The sequence below is a fragment of the Balaenoptera ricei genome, chromosome 5 (assembly GCF_028023285.1).
Source record: "Balaenoptera ricei isolate mBalRic1 chromosome 5, mBalRic1.hap2, whole genome shotgun sequence".
NCBI classification, from domain to species: Eukaryota; Metazoa; Chordata; class Mammalia; order Artiodactyla; family Balaenopteridae; genus Balaenoptera; species Balaenoptera ricei.
Genome location: NC_082643.1, coordinates 77519770 through 77546643, shown reverse-complemented (window position 1 = coordinate 77546643; position 26874 = coordinate 77519770). Strand labels below are relative to the sequence as shown.

The following is a 26874-nucleotide window of genomic DNA, read 5'->3' as shown; positions in this document are numbered from 1 at the left end:
GGCCTCATCTGTCACGCTCTCTTGCATCCCTCTTGCCCTAGACAGCTCCTCAGACTAGGCTTGCCTTGTCCCATGACCCTGGCTTCATAGCTCGACTGGGTGGTTGAGCAGTGAACTCCGAAGCCAGACTGCCTGCATTTGGTCCCCAGCTCTCCACTTACTGGCTGGTAACCTGGGCAAATTGTCTTTCTGCCTCATTTGCCACCTCACCGGGTTGTAATGAGGACTTGAGATGTGCCTGGCATTCCACAGGTACTATGCCACATACATATGTGTTAATTTAAACGATGGTTTTTATCTGCCATAAAATGCACCCTCCTTTCTATGCCTTGCAAAAACGTGTCCATTCATTCAAAATCCAGCTGAAACCAAATTCCATCAACTAATGAATGGATAAACAAAATATGATACATCCATACAATGGAATATTTTCAGCCATAAAAAGGAATGAAGGGACTTCCCTGGTAGCGCAGTGGTTAAGACATCGCACTCCCAATGCAGGGGGCCCAGGTTTGATCCCTGGTCAGGGAACTAGATCCCACGTGCATGATGCAACTAAGAGTTCGCATGCCACAACTAAGGAGCCCATGTGCCGCAACCAAGGAGCCTGCCTGCCACAACTAAGACCCAGTGCAACCAAATAAATAAATAAATACTTAAAAAAAAAAAAAGAATGAAGGGCTGATACATGCTACAACATAGATGAAACTTGAAAACATACAGGCAAAGTGAAACAAGCCAGACACAAAGGCCACATATTATAAGATTCTGTTTATATGAAATGTCCAGAATAGGCAAATCCACAGAGACAGAAAGTAGATTAGTAGTTGCCAGTGGGTGGGGGAAAGGGAAATGGGGAATGACTATTTAACAGGCACAGGGTTTCTTTTTAGGGTAATGAAAATGTTCTGGGATTAGATGGTGGATTAGACTGCACAACTTTGTAAATTTACTAAAAACCACTGAATTTTCCACTTTAAAAATGGTGACATTTATGGTATATGAATTATGTATCAAAAAACAACAACAACAAAATCCAGCTAAAAGACCCCTCTCTTGCCTGACTGTCCCCTCCTCAGGGCTCCCGGTCCAAATCCCATGCCGTGTTGTATTACAGTAAGGTGGGAGAGGTCAGCTGTCCCCACTGGAATGTGAGCAGCCTGAAGGCAGGGAGAGTGGGTGGTTCATCTACAACTCCCCAGAATTGATCAGAATGACCAGTACCAGTAGTTGCTCCAGTAAATGCCGGTCGGGTTGACAGAGTAAGCAGAACATGACCATTTGAGGGAAAAGCAGGCTCAGAGAGTACTTTAGGTCCTCAAGCGTACAGGCTCTAAAGTACCAACCCAGTAGCCAAAGATCTCATGCCCCTACACGAGGGCCCAACCCCTGTTGAGTATTAAGACCATGTACAAAACAGCATAAAAAGTCCTTTCTTTTGTCATCGAGAATGAAACAAGCTTAGACTTGGATTTCGTTTTCTCTCCTGTCAACTAGGCTTGTTTGTGCCTGGCAAACATGCAAGTCCTGAATTTAGAGATTGTTGGAGCAATGACAATCTCTGCTCTGATAATCACTGACCTGCCAAAGCCGTTGTCAGTAAAGCAGGTACAATTCTTAGTAAGATCCTGGCAAAGAAGCCACACTCGGGGGGGTGGGGGGGTGAGCACATGTTATGAAGTAAACACAAGTAGCAGAAATCCTGCAAGCATGGCACCGTTGAACGAAGTAGAGTGTCTTACACGAACATTCCTTAGAGTCAGTCTGCTAATCCTGCTGTCATCGCTGATTTGGAAAAACAAGATGACATGAAACATGTGAGCTATCTGCAGTGTCTTGGATACATTTCCATACCTCTTTTTATATCCACCTTTGTTTTGGGAGGCAGGTGTGAAATAGAAAAAAACCAGAACATCAGTTTAGAACGCCTGGGTTAGATTGTGGGTTCCATGTGAACTAAGCTGTTTCCTCATGCAGCCTCAGTCTCCTCCTCTGTAAAATGGGGACTACGAATATTCCAGGGACGGTGCAAAGATTAAGTGAGCTAACGTGAAGGACAGTAATACAGACTTGTGGTATGGTTCGAGGACTATGTGAAAAAAATGCAAATACATGGGGCTTCCCTGGTGGTGCAGTGGTTGAGAAAACGCCTGCCAATGCAGGGGACACGGGTTCGAGCCCTGGTCTGGGAAGATCCCACATGCCGCGGCGCAACTGGGCCCGTGAGCCACAACTACTGAGCCTGCGTGTCTGGAGCCTGTGCTCCGCAACGGGAGAGGCCGCGGTAGTGAGAGGCCTGTGCACCGCGATGAAGAGTGGCCCCCACTCGCTGCAACTAGAGAAAGCCCTCGCACAGAAACGAAGACCCAACACAGCCAAAAATTAATTAATTAATTAATTAATTATTTAAAAAATGCAAATACATTACCCAAAGAGCTTAAAGGAAAGGTACAAAAAATTTAACAAATTTAACCCAGGTGATTTTTTTCCTTCTTTTTCAGTTTGCATTTTTATTTACTTTCTATAAATTACATGCTTTGGCCATGAGATAAAATTCTTATCTCTACAGTTTCTTCCTGCCTCTTCGCCTCATCTCTCTCTGGGGTTAGGGATTTCCCCCTAATTGGCAACTACCTGTTTTTCATATCTCTGCGTCTCTTTCAAGACTCATTCAAGAATCACATCTAATTCCAGAGCCAAATCGCCTGGCACTGAAATCTGGCTCTGCCCTTACCAAGCTATGTAACCCTAGCCAAGTTCCTGAACCTCTCTGCAGCTCAGTCTTCTAGTCTATAAAATGGGGATAATCATTGTATGTACCTCATAGTGTTTTCTTTTTTTTCACATCTTTATTGGAGTATAAATGCTTTACCACGTTGTGTTAGTTCCTGCTGTACAACAAAGTGAATCAGCTATATTTATACATATATCCCCATATCCCCTCCCTCTTGCATCTCCCTCCTATCCTCCCTATCCCACCCCTCTAGGTGGTCACAAAGCACTAGCTGATCTCCCTGTGCTATGCGGCTGCTTCCCACTAGCTATCTATTTTACATTTGGTAGTGTATATGTGCCCATGCCACTCTCTCACTTCATCCCAGCTTCCCCTTCCCCCTCCCCGTGCCCTCAAGTCTGTTCTCTACATCTGCGTCTTTATTCCTGCCCTGCCACTACGTTCATCAGCACCGCTTTTCACAGTGTTTTTTTTTTGTTTTTTGTTTTTTAAAGGTTGATTGATTGATTGATTGATTGCTATGTTGGGTCTTCGTTTCTGTGCTAGGGCTTTCTCTAGTTGCGGCAAGCAGGGGCCACTCTTCATCGCGGTGCGCGGGCCTCTCACTATCGCGGCCTCTCTTGTTGCGGAGCACAGGCTAGAGACGCGCAGGCTCAGTAATTGTGGCTCACGGGTCTAGTTGCTCCGCGGCATGTGGGATCTTCCCAGACCAGGGCTCGAACCCCTGTCCCCTGCATTGGCAGGCAGATTCTCAATCACTGCGCCACCAGGGAAGCCCTTCATAGTGTTTTTATGTGAATTAAATGAGTTCATCTTTGTAAAGTGCTTAGAATAGGACCAGGCACTTAACACATGCTATGTGAATGTTAAGTGTATTACAGGTCTTGTCTTCATGAGGAGTTCCCTAAAGTTCACGCTCCCCCCACCCCTCCCCCCGCATATGCCTCCTCAGGTTAAACTGACGCTACTGATCCCTAACAGCACCTAGAATATTTCATGGCACTCATTTTTAATGTTGTCAGTCTGTCTGTACTAGCCTATAAGCCCCTTTAAAATAGATCTTTTCTTATTTCTATTAGATAAATGTAGACACAAAATAAATGGTTTTTAGGGAATCGATTGGATGAGTAAACAAATACCTCTACCATAGAAAATACAAAAACGTGTTTTTTTCCTTACATGACTTGCCTCATGTGTGAGCTCCTTAAGAACCCAGAGTATTTCTTATCCATTTTGTATCTCCAATGCCTGATATAGAACCTGTATTTACTCAATGAATAAACGGCTGGAGTTATTACTACCAAAAAAGGCCAACAAAACACACAGAACTTTCAAGAAGAGTTTTGGAAGCAAACTTGAAAGTGTTATTTGATAGTTGGGCAAAACCACAGATCACCTTAGGTTAATTCGGAAAATTTTCCATCACATCAAAAATATCACAGATGAGATGTGTATCTCTATATCTCCAATATCATGAGAGGAGCAACTAAAATAATCAGGCATTGGGTATTGGCCTTCCATACAAGACACAAGCCTCTTGAGAACAGAAAGATGAAGACTGAAAAGGAATAGGATGTGGGGCTTCCCTGGTGGCGCAGTGGTTAAGAATCCGCCTGCCAATACAGGGGACACGGGTTCGAGGCCTGGTCCGGGAAGATCCCACATGCCGCGGAGTAACTAAGCCTGTGCACCATAACGACTGAGCCTGCACTCTAGAGCCCATGAGCCACAACTACTAAGCCTGCATGCCACAACTACTGAAGTCACGCACCTAGAGCGGGTGCTCCGCAACAAGAGAAGCCACCGCAATGAGAAGCCCATGCACCGCAACGAAGAGTAGCCTCCGCTCAACACAACTAAAGAAAGACCGCACGCAGCAACGAAGACCCAACACAGCCAAAAAATTAATTAATTAATTAAAAAAAAAAAAAGGAATAGGACTCAAATGTCAAAAGCATGAAGGACCAAGAGAGCCAGGGTGCAGTTAAATTAGCTCCCTCTAGAAAGCCTGAAAGTTAGTTTTAGAGCAAAGAAAAATAAGCACTTCTTTAATGAGACGTAGTAAATTGTAGAACCAGTTGATCTTAAAGGTAAAAGGGAGGGAAATGTAGATATGTTCCCTGGAACTTGAATGAATTCATTGATCATGAATCCATAATGTGTGGGTGTGTAGACATAATGGCATCTAGGGTTTGTATCTAACTGACATTCAAAGAGTGTAACTAGAAATTCATGAATTACACTGTCCAAAATATATCCTATGAAGCCTGCAAATGCCCTGATCTAACTGGGTATTTGCAGAGCTTTTGTGACCTTAAATGACCTGACCTAGCATAACACAAAAGGTGTTCTTTGTAATTAATTTCGTATGGAAACTAGGTAAACTAAGCTTCCCTCAGCCAGCAACAACTGCAAATCTAAATCCATTTATCTTTCTTCTCCAAATCTATAGGACATCACATATTGACCAAAATGTTTCTTCAGAGGAAAATGTCAGCATAATACATGTTCATTTCTAGACATCCTTGAATGTTTGTTGTTTCTCCAAAGTTGCTGACAATGTGTCTATATATCAATCACCAGCATGTATTTATATAATATAGATCTTCTCTCTCCATGGAATTTAAAGCATTGTACAAGATTTTTTTTTTTAGATGAATCCAAGATACAGACTTGATAAAGCACAGGACAACTTCATTCTTTCTTAACCTAAAGCTTTAAACTGAAGGCATCTTTACATCTGAAAAGACCCTACTAACAAACTTTCTCTAAGCCCAGCTCTTAGAATTTATAAAGACCAAGACACCTCTCAAAAAGAAAAAAAAGTATAGCAAAATTCTGGAAGTATAAAGACCAAGACGCCTCTCAAAAAGAAAAAAAAAAGTTTAGCAAAATACTGCAAGTATTGTAGTGACATCCAGTTGTACCTAAGGAAAAATTCTCAGAACCTGAGAAGGCAAGAGTGAAGTGACTGACATTAAGCACTGAATCCATGGCAAAGGGAGAAATAAACTTTTTTTAAAAAATAAATTTATTTATTTATTTATATTTTTGGCTGTGTTGGGTCTCCATTGCTGCGTGCAGGCTTTCTCTAGTTGCGGTGAGTGGGCTTCTCATTGCGGTGGCTTCTCTTGTTGCGGAACGTGGGCTCTAGGCGTGCGGGCTTCAGCAGTTGTGGCTTGTGGGCTCTACAGCGCAGGCTCAGTTGTTGTGGCGCATGGGCTTAGTTGCTCTACGGCATGTGGGATCTTCCCAGACCAGGGATCGAACCCGTGTCCCTTGCATTGGCAGGCGGATTCTTAACCACTGTGCCACCAGGGAAGTCCCAGGGAGAAATAAACTATTGAGAACTTTTCTAGCAGGCTGCTGGTGAACACCTGCATCGTAAGAACAGAGTTCAATTCGGCTTTGTCACTGACCTTCTCCCCCAAATTCCTTCTCTGACCCTGAATCTTCAGAAAAGAGATGGATGCTATTAAAAACTAAAGGCAGGAACACTATTTGTTGTATAGACTGTAGTGGTTGTGGAGAGCAAAGACTCACCTAGAACGGGGTTTCCAAACCTTGGCACTATTGACTTTTGGGTCAGATAATTCTTTATTGTAAGGGGTTGTCCTGTGCACTTCAGGATGTTTAGAAGCATCCTTGGCCTCTGCCCAGAGATGCCAGTAGTGTTCCGCCCCTCCCAGACTGTGACAACCAGTAATGTCTCCAGACATTGCCAAATGTCCCCTGGAGGACAATCTCCCCCAGTGAAGAACCACTGGTCTAGAGCCACCTTATATATCAGCAATATTCACTACCTCAAATGGGATTCAAGAATCAAGAATCAAGCCTGTAAGAACTCTGTAAGATTTGTACAGGCCATCTAACCTAGCCATTTTCTTCCTGTGACTTAATGCCAGGGTGACTGCCCTTCTAATCCATCCCTATGCCCCATCCTCATTTACTCCCACCATCTTGATCTTCCCTTTAGAAATCCTATGAATAGCAACCTTTTACAGATTTGAACAATGAAAGTAAAAAGACTTAGAGGGACTTCCCTGGTGGCACAGTGGTTAAGAATCCGCCTGCCAATGCAGGGGACACAGGTTCGAGCCCTGGTCCGGGAAGATCTCACATGCCGCGGAGCAACTAAGCCCGTGCACCACAACTACTGAGCCTGCACTCTAGAGCCCGCGAGCCACAACTGCTGAGCCCACGTGCCACAACTACTGAAGCCCGTGCACCTAGAGCCCATGCTCTACAACAAGAAAAGCCACCGCGGGCTTCCCTGGTGGCGCAGTGGTTGGGAGTCCGCCTGCCAACGCAGGGGGCACGGGTTCGAGCCTTGGTCCGGGAGGATCCCACATGCCGTGGAGCAACTAGGCCCGTGCGCCACAACTACTGAGCCTGCACTCTGGAGCCCACGGGCCACAACTGCTGGGTCCGCATGCCACAACTACCGAAGCCCGGACGCCTGGAGTCCGTGCTCTGCAACAGGAGAAGCCACAACGAGAGGCCCACGCACTGCAGCGAAAGGTGGCCCCCGCTCGCCGCAACTAGAGAGAGCCCACGTGCAGCAACGAAGACTCAATGCAGCCAAAAATAAATAAATAAAATAAATAAATAAATAAATAAATAAATAAATAAAAAAGAAAAGCCACCGCAATGAGAAGCCCACGCACCGCAACGAAGAGTAGTAGCCCCCGCTCGCCGCAACTAGAGAAAAGCCAGCGCGCAGCAACAAAGACCCAACACAGCCAAATAAATAAATTTATTTTTTAAAAAAAGACTTAGAGAAATTTGGGGCCTGTGCAAAACATGTCTAGTCCAAAATCTCCCCTCCTTTCTATCCAATTTTAAAGGCAAAGAAGTTGAAAGCCAATGAGGTAAATTGCCATGTCCAAAGTCACTTGTCTGCTAAGCCGAGGGAAGATCTTAGTAAGAAGACTGGTCCTGGTCCAGGGACTTTCCCAAACCCCACCTCATTTGGGAAACCTTACAAGAATCTGAATCCTGACCAGTATTTACCCTGGGCAAGCTGCTTGAGGACCTAATTCTTACAGTTGGTTCTGATTAAAGTCATGCCTGGCGTTACAGTAGGTTCTCCTTCAATGTCAACTATTATTGGGAGCCATTATTATTTTCTGTTTTCAACTTTCAACTTCACGTATTCAGTTACAGGTGGCTGTTAAGCAATTACTCAAACACAACTCCCCTTTTCTCTATATGATTCATTACCATAGGCACATACATGTAGTAGCTCCTCACCAAAGTATTTTCCTTATTGAAAACAGCATTGAAATAAATGCGAAACCTTCAAATACTACATATCCTTTTGAAAAGTGACCCATCTTATGCAAAACCAAAAACCACACCATTTGGCCCAATTAAGCAACAATAAATTTGATTATGCCTCATGGGCTCCACTGGTGTTGACATACCAGAATGAAAAGATGCAGCCGTTGACAGTTTCTATAGCTGTGATTGCAAAACATTATCAACCTCCTCTCCTATGTCCACTCACTCATAATGGTTTATGACTGTCAAAACATTACTTCTTTGGACTAGAGTTTTCCATTGCTTCAAACCACAATATAGCATTTTATTCCTACAAATTTGGAAATATAAGCTCAATCTTTTTATTTTTTATTTTTAGAATAACCACTGGTGGGGGAGGAGTGCTTGCAGTGGTGGTACAGATATAGTTTCCATCCCTCCAAGCTCCAAAAGCCTCATGTCTTATTCGTTATCATATCCCCAACTGCTTGCTCTAGAAGCTCAAAAAACGGGTTTGCGGGCTTCCCTGGTGGCGCAGTGGTTAAGAATCCGCCTGCCAAAGCAGGGGACACGGGTTCGAGCCCTGGCCCAGGAAGATCCCACATGCCGTGGAGCAACTAAGCCCGTGCACCACAACTACTGAGCCTGCGCTCTAGAGCCTGCGAGCCACAACTACTGAACCCATGTGCTACAACTACTGAAGCCCACATGCCTAGAGCCCATGCTCCGCAACAAGAGAAGCCACCACAATGAGAAGCTTGCTCAAGGAAGAGTAGCCCCCGCTTGCCGCAGCTAGAGAAAGCCCGCACACAGCAACGAAGACCCAACACAGCCAAAAAGAAATAAATAAAATAAATAAATTTATTTTTTTTTAAAAGTTATAAAAAAAAAAAAACGGGTTTGCTAGAGATACAAATCAGCTTTTCACAATGTAGTTTAAAGTGTGTCCGTGTTGGCTTCCAGTTTCCACTCACATACTGTGCAGAAGTGCAGCAGACCCTTCGTAAAGTTAGGTAAGGAAGAGACAAGAAATATATTTGTACGTCCTAAATGGATCCATTTGTATATGCCAATATTTGCAGCATGAATTTGCATGCCTCTAAGTGGCTGTAACTCACAAAGGAGATCCACTGTATTTCATGTTGTAATATTTCCTTTTTATCACCCGTAATATGGAATGAGTCTTTGTTCATGCATGATTTACACTTAGTTTTCAATATTAAACATGTCATTTAATGTAAATTCAACACATATTAAATATGTATTCTATACTAAATATATTAAATATATAATATTTAATCATCTTAGCACATACATATTTATAATATGGTAGCATATGTTAAATATATAATGCAAATATCAAACATATAATTAATACTGAAATATTGAATATATATAGGATTAATTTGAATTAGAAAATTTTTTTAAATTTATTTATTTTATTTATTTATTTTTGGCTGCGTTGGGTCTTCATTGCTGTGCACAGGCTTTCTCTAGTTGCGGCGAGCGGGGGCTACTCTTTCTTGTGGTGCGCGGGCTTCTCATTGCGGTGGCTTCTCTTGTTGCGGAGCAGAGGCTCTAGGCATGCAGGCTTCAGTAGTTGTGGCTCGCGGGCTCTAGAGCGCAGGCTCAGTAGTTGTGGCGCATGGGCTTAGTTGATCCGCGGCATGTGGGATCTTCCCGGACCAGAACCCGTATCCCCTGCATTGGCAGGTGGATTCTTAACCACTGCGCCACCAGGGAAGCCCTGAATTAGAAGATTCTTAATGGCTAAAACTATATTTTAAAATTTTCAGTGTTAACCCATCCCCCATCACAGTTTCCTATATACCACAGATGCTCATTTCTTGTTCGAATACTGTTTAGTCATGTGTGATATATAAATAAAGGTCACACACCTTATCTATATGTGCAAATTTAGACAGAGTGAAAAAAAATATAATGAAATCCAAAATAGTTGCCTATAATAAGTGGCTCTCATTCTTGCTAGAAGTGCTGGATACAAAAGGGAAACTTTCAACATCTCTTTAGGATGTTTAACAGGCATCTCAGTAAACATGCCCCAAACTGAGCTCCTGCTTCCCTCTGCCCCCCTCCAGCTTGTTCTCCTTTGGTCTCCCCCATTGAACTCAGTAACTCCAGCCAGAATCCTCATTCCTTCCCTCCACCCTACATCCAGGCCATCACCAAGTCTTGCTATTTCTGCCAGCCATTGGTGAAACCCATACCACAGCTGAACCGAGACTGTAAAAAAGGCAAGAGGGTGCACAGAAGAAACGGCACCCAGTTGACCAGCATGACTCCACCTTCACTGCCAACTTCAAAAAGGGACTCTAATCTCGCTTTGTCTGCCACAACGTCCTCCCTCCAATTCAGTCTTCACCCAATAGTCAGTTATTGTTTAACAAGTAAATTGTTTTTCTTGGCTTTTCATTGGGCTCAGGAGGAACAGAACTCTTTTCCGTGGTCATGAAGGGCCTACATACTATAGGACTCAGTTACCCCCATGACCTTACCCCGTGCCTCTCTGCTCCTTGCTCCCAGCAATGCAGCAACATCGGCCTCCTTTATGTCCTTCAACATGCCCAGCTTTTTCCAGCCTTAGGACCATCATAAATGCTACACCTTCTAGACCTTTTCTTCCATCAGACACCTTCAGCATCACATCCCTAGAGGAGCCATCTCGGACCACTCCAGCTCAGAGTCCCACCTTCTATTGTCTAGTACCTCTCAGTTCCTTCAGGGTACTGAATCCCATCTCCATCCCCAAAGAAAGTCCCATGAGGGCAGAGAACTTTTGTCCTCTACTGCATACCTAGTACCAGTATCTCGCACATAGCAGCTACTCAATAAATAACAGTTGAATCTGTGTCTATACCAAAAAAATAGGTCATTTCAATGTCTGGTTTAAACCAGTTTAATTTATATTCATCTTTTTTTTCAAGTATACCTATTTACTAGTTCTATATTTTGATAAGTTTTTCTAACTCATAAATAATTACCACTAGCTCCATCTATATAGTATATTGTTAAAAACAGGTCTAATTTAACATTTATATGCTACCCATTTTTAATGTCCTATTCAGTACATATGATAAGGAATAAAATGATTTGCAGAAAGTACTAGAAATATTAGTTGATTATTAGGTATACTGAGAATATTTTAAAATTTCTTGAATTGGACTTCCCTGGTGGTGCAGTGGCTGGGAGTCCGCCTGCCAACGAAGGCGACACGGGTTCGAGCCCTGGTCTGGGAAGATCCCACATGTCGCTGGAGCAACTAAGCCCGTGCGCCACAACTACTGAGCCTGAGCTCTAGAGCCCGTGAGCCACAACTACTGAGCCCGCGTGCCGCAACTACCCAAGCCCGCGTGCCTAGAGCCCACGCTCTGCAACGAGAAGCCACCACAATGAGATGCCCGCGCACCACAAGGAAGAGTAGCCCCCACTCGCCGCAACTAGAGAAAGCCCGCGCACAGCAACAAAGACCCAACGCAGCCCAAAAATAATAATAATAAAAAATAAATAATAAATTTATTAATAAATAAATAAATAAAGCCAGGATCTTCATGCTGTACCTTCAGCAGAATTTACATAATATTTTGTTTGTTTTGTTTGTTTGTTTACTACTAAGAACCTTCCTGGAATGTACACTCACCTTCAAGACCGATTGTAGGGTCCCCAAGCCTAGTAGTCACAGGATTCCACCAGCCATTGAGGAAGTACCTTACAGAGCTATAGATCTAAAAATGGCAGGTGGACGCACAGAGGGAGCTGTACCTCCAAGACCAAAGAAATGCAATTTTGCCAAACCAAGGAAAATTGTGCAGAGGGAGAAAGTGAGGCAGGGGCTAGCAAACCAGTAGGACAGATCAGAGAGGGGTTGTGCCAGTTGGTAAAGGCAGGACTGAAGTTTTGTAAAAGGTTCTGGGGAAACATTAACAACTCAGACAAAGACACTAGCGTTCGTTTCAGGCCAGGTCAAGGGAAAATACTTAACTGAGCCCTGCGATTGAGAAAAAATCTAGATGGACTCCTGTAGCAGCAGTTGGCACTTGGCAAAATCTCAAAGGTCAAAAGAGACAGTTTAAAAAAAAAAAACCACACACAAGTTGTCTTGACAGTTACTTTCAGAACAATCATTAATTATAATTAAATGACAATAGAAAAAGTGATAAACAATATAGGAACATGAGTGAGTCAAGCACAATTATCTGTAGGGCATGCAATTCACAAGACTCTGTTCAAAACAGAGCTGTAAGTTTCAGATGGAAATCGCAGAAAGATTGCCAAAGAGGAGGCTTTGATTTGGAAACAGAGAAGTGCTGAAATGATTGCACCATCCCCACACTTAGCTGTGCCTTGCTCGTTACTTAGTCATCGGCCTCCATCAAGGGCTCGTGGTGGCACAGAAAATAATGAAACCAGAGAAACCAGAGAAAATATGGCAGCTTAACAGGAGAGGTCTGGGGGAAAAAAATCATGCTTACTCAGAAAGATGTGTTTGTGGTTGTATTTTGAGTAGAACACACAAGTAGTACTACGCTTTCAGTCATACCCGTGCTGTGTAAAAGCCTGTGTTTTACTTATTTATTCGACAAGTATTTATGGAGTACCTACTCTGTGGCAGACTCTGCTCTAAGGTGCTTGGGATACATCAATAAATGAAGCAGATGTTCTAGTGGGGAAGAGACAGACAATGAGCCATACAATCATATAGCATGGAAAGAAGTACTGTATGAAAAAATAGAGCAGGGTAGGGAGATAGAGAGTGCCAATAGGAAGGAGGAAGTGCTGTCTTAGACAAAAGGAGAAAGAGTAAAGACTTGGAGGAGGTGAAAAAGTGAACCGTGGATGTACTGGGGGAAGATGGTTGAGGGAGAGGGAGCAAAGACTGCAAAGGCCACGGGGGGCATGAAGCTGTGACTAAAGCAAAGTGCTAACAGAGTCAGCGGTAGGAGGTGTGATTAAAGAGGTAATGGGACTAGAAAGGCAGTGCTTCATGTGGCTTTTGAGGGAGGCACAGAGGCTCTGGAAGGTTTTCAGCAGGGGATTGACATGATCTGACTTTGTTTCATGAGTCGCTCTGGATACTGAGTCAAGAACCAAGCATATGGGATAAAGGGCAAAGGTGGAAGCAGGGAGAACAGATAAGCAGACTGCAGTTCCCCTGACAATTTCATTGATCTCTAGCCAATGAGGAAAGGGCAAGACCCTTCACACATTACTAGGATGTGTGAAAACATGGGTGTTACCATTTGATTCAGAGTCTGTGGGCCTCCTACACGTCCCGCTGCGGGAGTGACTCCTAGATTCCACTCTGGGAAGGATGCTGGGAGAATATTCCAAGATCCCTGCCTTCCCAGGCTTGGTCTCATCTGCTGGGAGTGATTGTCTATGAATATGGAGCCACTGTAGATACAAGGCACAAATTCCAGGGCTCATTAGTACCCTCGGAGTTAGTAGTTTCTGTTTACTCGTTGGCAACTCTACATATAACTTGAGGTGCATCCTGGAACCCACAATGTAGGGCAAAGGGCCAAGGAGGCACCTGGGCCAAACTATTGTTTGCACCAGCTGGTTAGAGCTAGCTTGTTACAGGATTCCCTTTGCTCTGCAAATAGGATTTCACTGGAGGCAATTCTCTGAATACTTCTTCAGCCACCTGCCCTCCTTCCTCTTGTCTTTGCCTTAGCCAAGAGTATGCCAGCAGCCCCACTGGAAACACCACACCACTGTGGCTCACAGAGCTATATATTCACTTGGTATTGTTCTTCCTCAGTGGATCTCTTTGTTCACTCTCCCTAATTTTGAGAAAATGCACTTTTTCCTATAATTATCTAATAAATTCCTTCTAATTTTGACAAAATGCATTTTTCCCCTTCTCATAATTACCTAGTAACAAGTCTGGGCCTTTCAAAGGATGTTAAAGAGCAGAAAAAAGAGGTATAAACTTTTAAACAATGTGGTGGGCACCTAAGCACTGCAACAATTCACCTCCTCCCTACCCTTGGCCTCCCCCATCCTGCCACGCTTTCAGAGGCTTAGCTGTGGAGAAGGCTTCCATTCTGGTTGCTTTCTGAGTTCACTACCTCTCCATCATATTCTATCCAACAAGTTTTGCTAAAATGCTTGTGGAAAAAAGTAGAAGTCATCCAAATAAATATGATCCATAATACATGCCTATAGAACGCAAAAATGCTGTTATTTTAGATGGTAATGAATTTGGGCAAAGAAATTCTTATTTTATTTATTGAGCACTGAACTATAAAATAGGAACATTGAGGGATGCAAATGTTATTCAGCCAAAAATCCTGCCTCTTAATTTCTGTTTGGCAGGGAAAACAGTATATGTACAAGTAGTAAGTGATATAAAATACCATGAGAAGTGCACAGATAAGACACTGTGGCAGTTCTGAGAAAGTCTCATACTGTGATTATGATTATGACCAGTTAACACTAACCAACAAAAGTCATAATAGGACCTACTTAAGTTTGCTGTATTGTATTAAGTTCTTTTACACAAAATATTTCTACTTTGCATTAGCCATTTCCAGAATCTATATTCTGTTTTCAGCAAGACACTTGCCAGTCTCTCACTTGACAGATATAATAGCATCATTCTTTTTGCTTCTAATCAACATCATATAGCTCTCTGAGAGAAAAGAAAAAGGCACCTTGGTGATTCTAAGTTACATTTTCTCCATACAACTAAGATATAAAAACCAAAAGAAACTTGCAAAAATAGTGCCTGCCTATAATGGCAATGGCACTTGGTCAAAAGGAGTGATCTTAGGAAGAGAATCCTGGATTTCAACCAGCAGAAGAGGTCATGAAAGGAGTAGGGTAGTGAGATAAGAATTCAAACACAGAAAGACATCCAAACATGACGTATATCATGTTGACTATGTACCATATCATACTGACTACACACCAGGCACTGTTCCAAGCCCTGTTTACACAGTAGATTAATTTATTTAATCCTTGTAACAACCTTGTGAGGTAGGCATTTCACAGTTGGGGAAACTGAGTCACAGAGAGATTTAGGTAACCTACTTACAGCCCATACGTGGCCAAGCCAGGATTTGAACCGAGGTAGACTGTGTTCTTAGCCACTTCCCCATGGAGTTTAAATTTAATGTGAATGGTCATCCTTTTCCCCCAGGTTGTCATTTTCACTCCGGCTAGCTACCTTTTCTTTCCCTCCACGTGACCAAATTTTGCTGACTACCCCCAGAACAAACTAGCCCACAGAGCCAAGTCCTCTTCTGCATCAGTATGCTGCAGCTTTTGCCTTTTATAATCTAACTAAATTCCAACGTAAATTCTCAACCACTACATTCTTCCCTGGGAAAGTCTAAAATAAAATAGTAAGATCATCTGCATGGAGAAATATATCATAGATATTAGCTGGTAGAATAAAAATAACAGCAACAGAAAAAACATCAGGCCATTGAATTTTCTGTTAATAATAAGTTGCATGCAGTGCCCCACTGAGTTTTCTGTGTCACCAAATCCTCCCAGTTGTTACACAAAGGCAACTTTGTCTTGAGAAGGCTACTGAGAAGATGGGCTTAATCTTGGCAAGGGCTTGGTGTACCAAGAACCATGTTATTATTTTTAAAAATAAATGACAGCAAACAAAAAGAAATATTATTTAAGCTGTCTTTTCAAAAGACACAGTGCTATCATCATCATGGACACGGATCCCTACTTTCAGAAACATGAATATTTTACTTGAGCTCAAAAGGCCCAAATACACATTTTCAGAATGGCAATCAAATTGACCTAAGAGAATTAACATCTGAAAAAAATCTTATTCACTCTATTAAATACTTCTTTTTTTCTTTTGTCATGATGTGTAATGCTTAAAATGATTGAGCCAGATCTCAGTGCTCTGAAAGGTAAATATTTTTTATTATAATTTTTACAGGCTGTCATTTCCTTGGTCAGGTAGAAGTGTCCTGTTCCTGTTTCAGCTACACAATGCCCCACATTTATTGCACATCCACCCATTGCCCATTGTTATGTATAGTTAACTCTTGCTCACTCACATGTGGATTATCCATTGCTTCTGAGATCAGGTTGTTTTTTTCCCCAGTAGGTGGAAACTCAAGGAATATGAGCAAAATTGACTATTAGACAAAGCAGCGCATAATCAGGAGGCAAACGCTCTCAGCAAATCCCCTTTCATCAACATACACCCACCTACTATGGTCTTGGCACTGGGCCGCCATGTTCCTAAGAACCACAAACATACAGTATTCCCAAAGACAAATATCATGATTTGAGGTCGGCGATTGTTTTCTTGATTAATGTAAATGGCTGTAATTTTAAGTATACATTTTGCACTACCCGGAATCTGCTGAGACCAAAGGATTGATATTTTCTCAAAATCACAAAGGGTTTTTCAGGGTTACACCAGCCCTTTGTCTTCTGATGTCATCTCTCTTAAGTGGCCTTCAGAAAGGTAGATTGTTCTTTTGATTTCTAAAATGACCCCACTCTTAAAACCTGATAGGGTTTACCAAAAAGAGAAACTATAAAATATAGTCGAGCATTTCTATCATAGTATCAGTTTCCTCATGTTTTGTATTTTACAGACATATAAACTGTTTACATCTAAACACACCCACAAATCACTTTTGCATAAACTAAGTTCCTAAGATGACAAAGACTCAACATCCACAATGAAAAAGAATGCTCGTAGTATATACCTAAATTACATAAACTAAGTTGTGATTTTTTTTTCAGGTGTCCTTAAACCACTGCAGAAAGTAGAGGAAAGGCAGAGTGGAGCGTAGTTGAAAGAAAGGCTTGTGCCTTTTGTAATCGGTTTACTTTGGGTTGTACCTAGAGATGACATCCTGAACTCATTCAGATGAGCCATCTATTGCAGTGCACTAGGAGCATTTGAATTACAAAAAGGGGGTGAGCCTCAAATTCCTACAGTTGCCAGTTCACCTGCAATAGTTGGAGGGCATCGATAATCTCCATGTGAGCTTTCGGGTGAACACATTACTTAACAGGGTTTGGAGCTCACCTGTTTCTTGGCATTTTATTCCTCCAGACACTCTCTCCCCTTCTACTTTCACTGGAAAATTCCTTCCTTGCCCCCTTTTCCGGGCAAAAAGTAAAGAGGTTCTGAAAAGAGGGGGTACACTGACTTCAAGGGAAGGATATCCTTTCCCTCTGCCTCCTTTCTCCCATACAGAGGCTGACAGAATAGAAGGGGAGGCAAATATGAAAGGAGCAGAAACAATCAGAAAGCAAGCTCAGACCATCCCAGGAGCATTTTACTGACAAGATGATTCAGGACCACACACAAAAAGTGGCAGGGTGCCATTTCCCCCTAAATCCCTCCGTATGAGACGTTTTGAACAACTTTGAGGTAGCAGTTGAACAATTACTTATTATCATTTCTATGCTAGTTCTTCTCTGGAGTTTCTAAAGGCCTTCTATCTCATAACCCAAGTCATCCCTGCATTGCCATTACTGAAAATCTTTTTCCAGTTGTCCTTTGAAGCAATTGCTCTGAGCAGGTGGTTGTTTTGACTAACACACACGTCTTACAATATTAAACCAGAAAATCAACATCGTCATAAGACACAGAGACTGCTCCCAAGAGGAAAAATATATCTCTTAATAAGGCCAGTAGCTGAAATGTTCCAATATAACCTTTAACTTGGAATCATTCCGACAAACACTTTTTAAACTGCATTTACATATTCATTGTAATTTCACAAACGTGTGGCACACAAATTCTAGATTCATGCAAAATCTATCCTTTTTCTAAGTCTTATGAATCCCAAACTTAAGTCCTCTTCAGAGTAAGTTTTTTCTAGGATTATGCGTCCTCTGGGAAAACTGAATCACAGTTTCACTTGAACCTCGGTCCAACTTTGAGGAGACCTCCCTCCTCCCACCAGCACCCATGTATCCAGTCCTGAAAAATCAGAAGGAACTTGAAATGTGGAGATGGGAACCTGTCTGAAACAGGCAAATACTTTCCTACAGCAGTCAAAGCTCAATCATCTGGGACGTGATTTATTTTTAATCAACAGATCAGGAGTAGAATTTGGAAAGCAAATTCATTTTGTAAGAAAATAACTTCATCTACATTAACCTTCTAATCTTTGTTTAAATTACTGAGAACAGGTTCTGTTACTAGTAAACCAAAGAGAAGAGTCTAATCTGAATGCTCTTATCATGTGAGGGAAAAAAATGGGAGTAGTCCTAAACACTAGTCAGAGCAAGTACTGAAGACACGTGTCCAGAAGCATATAGTTTCCTTGCTTCCTATCTTGATTTCATCCTCAGCGTCACCAACTGTTTTGGGCAAAATTTACTCTACAGCAGCACAGGTAGGGAATCAAAAATACACTGGCAATTAAAACTATAGAGATTGGAGTAAAGTGATGATGCCGAGTTTTCAATCTTACAAGTTTCTGAAAACTCAAAAACTAAGAGAAAGATAATAAATCTTCAAAATTTGATTCATTTTCAGCATATGTTCACAAAAGATTCTTGAGCAGAATTTAAGTGTAGCCTAGTCAGGTAAAGAAGCATGGCAGAGTTAGGCTGGGAGACTGGTTTTTGTCAGTTTATTTCTTCCTTTAACAAATATTGAAGTAATGAGCTGGGCTCTTGTGAAATGTCTGATTCCTCATTCTCTCTGTGTGCAGTAATTAAGTCAAAGAGGCCAATGGTATGTATTGGGCTGGCCAAAAAGTTCGTTCGGGTTTTCCATACCATGTTATGGAAAAGTCCGAATGAACTTCTTGGCCAGCCCAAGGTATCAGAACAAGGTGAAGGCTAAGGTAGACAAGAAAGGATACAAAAACCCAAATTTCTTTCTTTCCTTCCTCCTGTTTCCATTTCAGACTGGTTTAGTTTTGTTTCCCTCCAAGATTTCATATCCTCAATCTGACAAGGATTATGGTTTAAATTAATAGCAACACAAACTCCCGCAAAATGCTATCTCATTGCCCTGACTGGGTACTTGGCTTTGTCTTTGTCTAGAGGTTGTGTTTTACTCTGCTGACAACCTTTCACTCTTTAGGACTGGCACCTGCAATTCTCAGACGCTCTTGGTCTAAATTGCAATGGTCCTTCAAACTGTGGTAACCTCTTCATGTTTGTGTTGTCAACCCTTTGCTTTCTCTGCCCTAAAAAATTCGTGTGACTCCAGCATTACAAGTTTGAAAGAACACATTTCTAACCTACATTCATGCTAAAGAAAACTGAGTGAGCCATTACAACACCACTAGAAAAAAGTTGCTTGACTTTTCGTTCAAATCAGTACAGCCTATGGGTGCGTACCTGGAGGACACTATCTCTGATTAGCTTTCAAGAAAGAAGCCTCATCCCCAAATGCCTTGGGACAGTACCCAAGAGTATATGAACTTTTACCTAAATAAAAAAATGAATCACTTATTTGAAGAATTCCACTTCATTTATTTTAACTGATTTCTTAAATATCCGGTGACTGATTTGTCAGCTGTCTGAGTTCATCAACTCTACGCTTCTATGCAGACTGAATTTTTAACTTTAAACAACTAAGCCTGTACTCAGTGTTACCTTGGGAGGTAAATGAGTACAAGAAGACATCACACGCCCCAGCAACCCTCCCCCACCCCCGCCTTACCACTCACTTAAGCGAGACGGCTGTCATAAAGGTTTCCTCAATCTCACTTTAATAATCTGAGTCTAAAAAGTCACCTGTGCCTCTGGACGGCCCAATCGTATGCTTTCAAGAGCGAAAAAAAAAAGTCTGTTTCTTGTATGGAAAAGGTTTCATCACCAGAGGAAACGAGGGGGCTGACTGTATATGATTTTCTGCTTTTCCAGAAGCTGACGCTTTTAAAATCTTTTTATAAACCATTGCTTTCCCATTAAATATACCAGAGTCGGAAGGGGGGATGGTAGAATGAGGGGAGACAAGGGCTAAAAAGAGAAAAAAACAAGATTTCAAAATTAGGACCCAAATGGAAGATTAAGGGACAGTAGTTAGGATTGCCCAAAGCTACCTTACCTTTGTTATGTATTTGCAGTCGCCCACTTCAGAAATTAACACCATTCACAGCCCGGTAGCAATTTACAGAGCTAGGAAGTAACCTACAACATCTTCTCGGCCTCCCTCTTTTTAATGTAAAACCAAAATAAGGAGTGTCCAGCTACTCCCTACCGCGCCGCTTAAAGCAACAGATCTTTTGAGCCTTAACTCCCAGGCTCTGGGAATTCCAGTTTGTCAGAATTTCTTAACCTTGGAAACCTGCAGAGAGAAACTCTCTACGAGGAAAACTCCCCGAGCCCCGGCTTCTCACTGTCCCAAACTGCACATTCCAAAGTGGGAAGCAGGAGCGATAACCAGAAGGCAGCTCTCTGGGGCTAAATTCCTGGCGGGAGCGTGAACTTGAAAGCGCGGCGATTCCACTGGCAGAGCGGCGTCGGATCCTCACCCGGGGGAGACCGGCGGCCCAGGGAGCCCTGCTGCGTCCGGCGCTGCGCGCGGGGAGCGCTCAGAGTCTCGGCTCCAGCTCTTCCCTGTTCCCTCCCCCCTCCTCCCTCTGCCCTCCCCCAGCCGAGGCTCTGCGCCTCACAGTAGCAAGGTTGTCTCTCGTCTACTCCCTTCCCTTAAACTCACCAAACCAGATTTTTACTCCCAGCACCGGCAACTTCCCGTAAATCTGCATTGAAATTTTATCCTGCTCGCTGAGCCTTCGCTGGCTGAAGGCCAGTGCAACATTCCTGTTGTTTTAGGAGGGCAGATACCTTTGCTGAAGGTTAAAAAAAAAAAAAATCTTGTCTTGACTGGGAGAGATTTGGGGACTTCACCTCACAGACTTCTCTCCCCGCTCAAAAAGTCACATCCATTTCAGACAGCCAGAAACAGCCCCAGAAGTGGCACCTGCTCCACCTGAGGACATCTGTCTGAATCAGACGTCTGGCCCCTTTGGGCTGTTGAGGGAACCCAAGCAGAACCACGTTTGAGGAATAAGGAACCAGCTGTTGAATCACGAGCCGATCAGTACACCCCACCCCCGTTCTCCCCCCCTAGTAAAGAAGTCGTTTGACCAGGTAGGATCACCGCGAGCTCGACGGAGGGCCTGAAGACGGGAGAACCTCCCAGAGTGTCCTTACCTGAGGCAGAGCACCGCTTGGATGAGCACGGGGAGGAACGTCACGCGGACCAAGCCCTGACCTTTGCCGGGGCCTTCACAGCAGGGCCTGGGGCCTGGGCGCTGCTCGTTCAGAAGTGGCTCATTTTAATGCGCTCTGACCTAAAGTTGCAGCTGGCTTCTAGAAACGGAACAAAAAACACTGCATTTAAAAACAGCAGCCGAGCCCTCCCTTCACCTTGCCTGATCTCTGGGTAGTTAGTTCTAACTCCCACCCCATCCCCGTCGCAAAGAAATCCGCAATCTGTGCCCCACCCCTTCGCATTACCTGTTTATACAAGAGTTAAGGAGCCTCACGCATTTCAATTGAGCGCTAAGCCTGTTTGTAGGCGCGTAATCGGCCAACAGGAATCGAATTCTGTGACTAAACAAACTAGAAGAGGAAGCAGGCACCACCAGGAACCTAAAACGGAGTTGTGATTTCGGGTTGCAATGTCATTCAACTGAGAAAAAAAAAAAAAAAAGTGCTGCTTCTCACTGGGCTGCTTTAGTTAAGGAATACTCCAAAAAATTTTTTTGCGGGTTAAATTAGTTAATACATACAAAAAGCTTAGAACAGTGCCTGGCACATTGTGTTAGCTGCCACTATATTTTTTAAAATTATTATTATTATTTGTACTATGGCTTTTTTGTGAAGAGGAGAGGTCCTGATCGGAGAAGTGGGCTCTTGATCCAGCATTGCCACTCACTAGCTGTAAGGCTTTGAGCCAGTGTTTTTGTTTTTGTTGTTTTTTTAACCTCTCCCAGCCTCTGTTTCTGGAAGATTCTAACGATGAGATTTTTGCAGTTTACATTCATTGTGGACAGTCTTGAATGTGATGGAAAATAAAGGTCCTGTAAAATAGTGTTCAGATGATTTCCATCTCACTTAAAAGTTGCAAGATTGACAAGATACATGAAAATAAATCGGCCTGTACACTCCATGAAGTTCACTAACAGGGAGGAAACTCAGGACCCTGCAATCTACCATGGATGTGTGCTTCATTCTAATTTGGATTTAGGCACTTAATTTACTGTCTGACCCTGGGAGAGTTACTTATCCTATTCAGTTAAAAGCCAATGCTGGACAAATAATGGTCATTGCCATTTGAAAATCAGTGTGAAATTGGGAGAAATAATTTTCAAACTCATAAATATTCGAAAGTGATTATTGAAGGCTAAGATGTGATCAGTGCTGACACCCTTTTGCCTCCACTTAACTTCACTCTTAAAGAAAGAAATCATAGTCCCTTTACATGAATGAGGCTCTTGGTACTTTGTTGTGCACTTTCACCCACCTCATCTCATCTGATCCTACAGTTCTATCCTATGAAGTACTTTATCCCCATTTTGCAGATTGAAGGCACTGAGGTCAATTAGTGCAAGTTTTCCCTGAGTGGTGAGGCTGGGGTTGTTCGCAGTTCTAGTTAAATCTAAAAGCAGCATTTGCCACCTTTTGGAAAAAATGATTCCTTAAAACCAGCAAAGAATTCTGAAAGCTTTTAAATCCCTTTGATTTTTTATCTTTCTATGGTGCAAGGCATAACAGATCAATTAAACATTTTCTGAGTTTTAGATTCATTCCTTGTCAGTATGTAAGCCAGAGTGAAGCATGAAGATCAGAGAACTCTCCGAGGTTCTCTCACAGTATCTAAGCTGCCAGGCACGCACGAGGGCTCCACAACCGCAAGACAACTTAAAAACTCCAACTCCACATTAGCTTGAATTTTTCTTTTCTTTTCCAGAAATATCTGGATTGTGGCCTTGAGAGCCTCCCAGTGTCAGGGACCCTCTGAGTTAAAGAATTCAAGAGGGGACATTCTCAGGCTCACAGATTTTTCCACCTCAGAACAGGTTTTTCTACAGGAAGAACTGGGCCAAACCTGGGGAAAAATGACCAGGAATAATACAGTGAGTTTGAAAGTGTGGAGATCAGTGACTGCAGGTGAACTGAAGCTGGAGTCAAGGAAGATGGCCCTGGAAGCAAGTCCTTATGGCAGTTCTGAGTTGGTTGCTTTCTCTCAAATGTTTCCTGACACTTCTGCTCTTTCTTTCTCAGTTTTGTACACTGCCACCTATTAAGTGGGTATAATTCTTATTCCTAACTACTTCCCACTGCTATCCCTAGGAACGTACAGAAAACAAAACGGATTTTTTCAGTGGCAGTCTATGGCAAAAGAAATGTAAACTTTCATTATTAATTCTTTGTGGCTGACCTTGATGTCTGTTCTTTGTCTTTACTATTACTATTATAATCATCATCATCATCATCATCATCATCATCATTTTAATTCTCAGGCAAACCCCATAATCCTGCGGCATTTGAGTTCTGCAGACCCCTGCTTTTGCTTTCCGCTTTCTTCTTTCCCTTCTGCCTAAAAGGCAGAGTGCTAGAGTGGATGCAAATAGCATGGAGATTGTTTTCCCGTAACTGTGAGTTTGAATCTAAATTTTACCTCTTAGCTATGTGATGCTGGGCAGATTGCTTAACTGAGCTGAGCTTCAGTCCTGGCACATAGTAGGTACTCCAGAAGTGGTATTTCCTTTTGTACCTGGAAAAAACCTACTCCACAGCTCACAAAGAACTGTGTTTCACATATTTAAGGTCAAATAACACTAGTGCAAGACACCCTCATTAATAGGGGCAAGCCTCAGACCTTTGTAGAGAACCACCGTACAATAATAACCACGCATCTACATAGAATTTCCAATGATGATGTATTGTCATCTTTGGTCATCACAACAGTGTATGTATGGGTAAGTCACAAATCATTTGTATCACCCCACTGCTCAGATTAGGAAACTGAGGTTATCAAGAGTTGCTCCAAGGTGCTGGTAAATAGCAGAGCCAAAGTTTTTGTTTCAGGTTTTGGGGGGTTTTTTTTTAACTGCTTTTCACTATTCCTATTGCTAGAACTATGATTACTCTATTCCTATACCCAGTTAGGGAACAGAATCAAGGAGTTCCAAACAATTATTTTAGCTCCTAGTTGTGGGGAGAGGACCAGGAAATTCTAGCCAGAGTTTCCAGACACTTCTCACTTTGGAGGCATGGAAACCCACAAAGAACCCCATCAAAGATCCCTATGAAAGTGAGACATACTGACCCTATGCAGTATGCTTCCAATTCTATGACAAACAGAAGGGCAGCAAGATAAAGAGCTCAGGCTTGATGTCAATAAGACCGAAGTTTGCATCCTGGCAGTTGTGGGGAGTGTTACCTAACTCTCTGAGCCTCAGTTTGCGGCTGATGCAATACCTAACTGTGGGGTCATCATGAAGATTAAATGAGGTGATACACATAAAAACACAGTGCTCGACACACTCTAAGTTTCAACACGTTAGTTATTCTTTTTTAAGACCAAAGACTATGCACTAAAATGGTACACGTGAGGCCTAAATGAGGCATGTAACAAATAAGTGCAAAGAGCTTAGAATAATGCCCGGCACATAGTAATTGCTGTATAACTGTTTGCTATTATTACTGTTATAATCATTTCCCTATATAACAATTCCTTGTACCTGTGGTTATATGATAAGCAGTTGACTTTTGTGGGGAGGGGAGCTTTTATTGTTTATTTCTCATGGGAGCTGATCTTACAAAGTGAAAAAGGCAAATATCTTCTCAATGGATTTACTTTCCACCAGTTTCCCTCATTCCTCCTAATTTTACCTAAAACAGAAAACTTATTGGTAGATGGGATAAAATCACCAATCTGAACCCAAGCTTTCTGTTGAGGCTGTTGATATTTTGCCCAACAGAAATTATTCGGAAAAGAAACCCTATTATAATCTAAAAAATGCAACTCGACCCAAAGAGACCTCTCATCCCCACAGTTTCCACAGCTTCTCATTTCCTCATGTGGTGGCCACTAACTACCCATAGAAGCCTTTTTTAAAGAAATCTTTTATTTTTAAATGTTTATAGTAAGTCCCCAGTGGATCTAAAGTGTGCAAATTTAAGACATGTTATTTCTGGGCACACTTTAACCCAAAGAATTTAGCGCAGTGACTAACCCTAGAATGCAGTCATCAGCCCATGGGTCGAAAGATGAGGGAGGGCAGTGTGAACTCCATCGGAAGGGCGTCTGGGTTTGTGGTTTCCATGCCACACCATAGGAGGGCCCCTAACTGAATTTTAAAAATGCACTGAGTTCACAGAAAAGGGAATTAAGTATAGCAGGGGTTCACTTCGAACATTAATCTCAGAAGCCAAATCCTTCATTTTGAGAAAGGCCTTTAATACAAGAAGTCCCTTGACCTCCGTTCTTCCTGCACAAATAGCTCTGCCAAAGCCCGCCTATTTAGGCTGCAGGCTTTGCCCGCCTCACCCGCCTGCTGAGATAGAAGGAGCCCTAATGTAAATTACAGGCCTTTAAAGGCCCACTCGAGACCAAGACATGGTTTTGTTATGGCAACAAATGTCGTTAATTCCTTTATATCCCTTTAAGGCTTATTCCCCATCAGAGAAGACCTCCAGATTTCTTTTTATTTTATAATGAAAGACAGCCTCACATAAGAAGCTCAATCATTCAGCAATAACTTATTAAAAAAGATTGTCAACATAAAATTACTAACATTTATTAAGTGCTTACTACAGAGTATTTGCCAGATGCTGTGTTAAGCACTTTACATGTTTTAACTATTTAATCCTCACAACAACCCCTGGAGACAGACTGTTGTACCCATTTTATAGATGAAGAGACCAATGCACAGGACAGATGACAATGCTGAGATCCCACAACTAGAAAATGGCAGAGCTGGGGTTTAATCCAGGCAGTCTGGCTCCTTAGCCTGTGACCCTAACCACTACACTCTACAGCCTCAGAAAAGATTCTATACTGTCTATGATTATATTATATATGGGCGTGTGTACTCTAGTAGCAGTAGTACCAGTGTAAAGACAGTGCCTGGCACACAGGAAGCACTCAGAAAGTGTTTGTTGAATGAATGAGTGAATGTGGATATACATTTGAATATTTTGATATCAATTTGTAGAAGTGTGTGTCAAGGAAGGTAGGGTTTAAGCTCATCTAGGATCTGAGGTTTAGGGTCACATTGGAGAGTGAATACAAAGTGTGTTGTCCAAAATATGAGTAAGGTTTTAATTTGACATACATTGTAGGGGATGAGTATTTTTTTTTTATAAATTTATTTATTTATTTTTGGCTGCGTTGGGTCTTTGTTGCTGTGCGCGGGCTTTCTCTAGTTGCGGCGAGTGCGGGCTACTCTTCATTGCGGTGCGCAGGCTTGTCCTTGTGGTGGCTTCTCTTGTTGCGGAGCACGGGCTCTAGGCACGCAGGCTTCAGTAGTTGTGGCACGCGGGCTTCAGTAGTTGTGGCACGTGGGCTCAGTAGCTGTGACTCGTGGGCTCTAGAGTGCAGGCTCAGTATTTGTGGCGCATGGGCTTAGTTGCTCCGTGGCTTGTGGGATCTTCCCGGACCAGGGCTCGAACCCGTGTCCCCTGCATCGGCAGGCGGATTCTTAACCATTGTGCCACCAGGGAAGTCCGGGGATGAGTATTTTACATGACAGAATTCATTTCAGGTATGGCCAAATTTACTGACCATAAAAGCCACATAAAAATAATGTGAATATTCTCACCTTTGCTTCTATTGTTTCTCTACTTAGACTATCCTTGTATACACCTTCCATCCATCCATCACCGGTATAAGCATAGTGTTACAGACAGTGTGGAGCCAGATACCTGAGTCTGAA

At 42.6% G+C, this 26874-nt stretch overlaps 1 protein-coding gene across 3 annotated transcripts in view; it reads right to left on the bottom strand.

Annotated features, from left to right (window-relative positions):
* RBM47 (RNA binding motif protein 47) overlaps positions 1-20550 on the bottom strand; it is a 164375-nt gene extending 143825 nt beyond the window's left edge. For all 3 annotated transcript variants that reach the window (XM_059923158.1, XM_059923159.1, XM_059923160.1), the window contains exon 1: positions 20031-20550. The gene's annotated coding sequence lies outside the window, so the exon portion shown is untranslated. The remainder of the gene's footprint in view (positions 1-20030) is intronic.
* Positions 20551-26874: the final 6324 nt, after the last annotated feature.